Raw genomic sequence first — 2950 nt, forward strand, 5'->3', positions numbered from 1 at the left:
AGGATGAAGTTGCCATGTTACAGATCACTGTATGTCTTCAGCTCCTCGGTTCTAAACCTTTAGCAAAATTAAATTGATAAAATGGATCAATAATAAGGCAATTGACTAGAAAAAATTTTTGTTGCTCGAGTATACTTTTTGGAGAGTTTTACCAATGTTTCCCCCTCCTGATTTTTCCTGTCTTTCATGCCCTTATTACGATTTATTAGAGCTACATATTCACATTGTTACTCCACAAGTTCTTTTGCAAAAGTTTTGCGAATAATTAAAATAATACCCCCAAATACAGACAAAATAAAAAAATAGGCACAAATGAACTGGTGGCTTGCAACGTGTGCCTGAATATAGGTTGTCCCCAGTTAAAACATATTTTAACAATATTTGTACATGCAGGCAATATACTTCTCCCCATCCTAAGTAACTATTTCAGAATAATGTATCTTGAGCGTACGCTTGGACTTTCCTTTTGGAACTGAGTCACTCAGAACGTTCAACATAACAATAATACTGCAATGCCTGGAACAAGACAAACACAAGTGATACAGCTTTGCACAAAAAGATTCAAACAATGGTATTTATTAAGTTCAAAAACCTTGAAAGTTGACTAAAACTTGTCACAATATAAAAAAATCACAGGCCCGTGGCCGCATCTGAAGAACAGAGGAACAAGAACGCAGTGGCATCTGGGATCAGAAAATCATTCATGTAGGGGGGAATGTATAGCCAGGACTCTGGTATAGCTTAGAAATTGCACTTGTCCAAAAGCCAAACTGTACTTAATTACATAAGAATGCACTGATACCCCAACCTAAGGTGCCCGCAATCTGACGGAGGCTGCAACAAGAAAAAAAACTATAGTTTTGAGCAAAAAGCTGCAGTTTTATTCATAAATTTAAACCACGGGGTCATTTTTTAGCACTACAAATGAAACACTTGGAGTGACTATCCCGATAGGTGATATTTGCCTAAAGTAATGCTCATTTATTTTCCAAAAAAAAATAAATCGCAGAATGACCAGTAAAACTAAATGAAGTGTACAGACAGCAACCAAAATGTAGCAAAAACTATGACTCTACTTTTTGTTTACTACTGTATTTGTACTTTCCAGCAACTCGAAACACAGACAAGTCTGGCATGCTTCTGCAAAAGAAAACTGTAAAAATAAACATTAACTGTTACAAACAATATATGCAGCTCTTAAGGTTTAGTACGAAAATGCTTGCTATAGTTGGCCTGACTAGTAACGTTAGCATTTTGCTATACTTTCTTTTCATGCCGCAGAACGACACACTAAACGACCATCGCTGTAGAAAAGTGAAATTTTAAGGTGGACTAAAGAGGTTTTTAACTTTTTCTTTTTGTGGCTCTGGTTTCGTGTATCTGCTCCAAGGATCCTAGAAATCGAGAAATTTATACCGTCCTTCTGCATTACACGCATTCAAAGCCAGACTGTCAACAAGAATGGCTCCAGGGAAAGGAGGAGGACCTAAGAAGAACTAGTGGAGCATTGTGAAGCGCATTCAGTCTAAGCAAAATGACTTTCGAGGTCACATGAATAAGTGGGCTCGGCGACTATGAAAAGATCTTGTCTACAGCTGCCTTGCAGGCCCAAGGCATGAACCAAGCGTGTTTCACTTGGTTTCACTAATTCATTCTTGCCCCTTCACCCCTCTGCAGCATTTTTGTCAGATTTCTAACGTAACATCTCATTTTTTATATTGAAGTGGGGCACGTGTAACAACAGTTTCTAGATTTTTTGAATCCTTGGAGCACAGAGAATAAATTAGAGCTATAAAATGACGTAAGCACCAACCCCTTCGGTGCACCTTTTAAAGGTATGGTGAACCGAAATTTTGATTTCAGAAAACAATGCAGCAGCGGTAAACGGGACGCTACAATCCCTACAACGCCACTCATAAGGCGATATCTCGAATGGACGACCGACAAAGCGCGTTACGTCAAGATATCTCGTTTCCTTCTCTCTTCGCTTCACCCCCTCAAGGCGGCGAGGCAGAGAAGACGCGAGGTTGTTTCCTCTTCTCGGAGAAACAAGACATCAACATACACGTCAAATGCGCCTCCTTTTTTTTATAAAAATACGATCATCTGTTCATGATATCGCTGTATGAGTGATGGTTTGGTGTTTGTAGCATCCTGTTTTACGCTTTTGCCGCCGTGTTTTGTGGAATCCAGATTTCGGTTCAGCATCGGATGCTGAACCGAAATCTGGATTCCACAAAACACGGCGGCAGAGGCGTGCAACAGGATGCCACAAACACCAAACCATCACTCATACAGCGATATCTCGAACAGATGACCGTATTTTTATAAAAATAAGGAGGCGCATTTGACACGTATGTTGACGTCTTGTTTCTCCGAGAAGAGTCGAAAAGAGGAAACGACCTTGCGTCTTCTCTGCCTCGCCGCCTTGAGGCAGCGAAACGAAGAGAGGAAGAAACGAGATATCTTGGACGTCACGTGCCTCATCGGCCTTGTTCAATCTCAACTTTTTTTCCAAAAATACGGCTGTCGATTCGAGATATCGCCTTCCGAGTAGTGTTGTAGGGGTTGTGGCGTCCCGCCTACAGCTCCTGCATTGTTTTCGGAACTCTAAATTTCGGTTCAGCATCCCTTTAAGGCTGCTGAGACTGTTTAGATTGACATACAAGGCGATTCAGCAGTCGGACCTTCGTACGTTGCAGCTTCAGCTGCTGCCTGTACCGCTGCCTGTCTTCTTGTTCCCATGCGTCCATCCTTTCAAGGATTTCTCCCAGGAGGACTGCAGCCGGCCTCTTCCTCCTTGCTTGCGGGAGCTCAGTCTGCCTCGTTGACCTTGGAGTCTCTGCGCTCTGCGGACACACAGTGCCGGCTTGGGAGGGCACGGCAATGGCTAGAGCTGTAGTGGTGGCTGACGGCCCTGTGGTGGCTGGCATGATGACTTGGGACTCAG

Source organism: Ixodes scapularis, unplaced genomic scaffold (assembly GCF_016920785.2).
Source record: "Ixodes scapularis isolate PalLabHiFi unplaced genomic scaffold, ASM1692078v2 PGA_scaffold10__122_contigs__length_95168666, whole genome shotgun sequence".
In the NCBI taxonomy this organism is placed as follows: Eukaryota; Metazoa; Arthropoda; class Arachnida; order Ixodida; family Ixodidae; genus Ixodes; species Ixodes scapularis.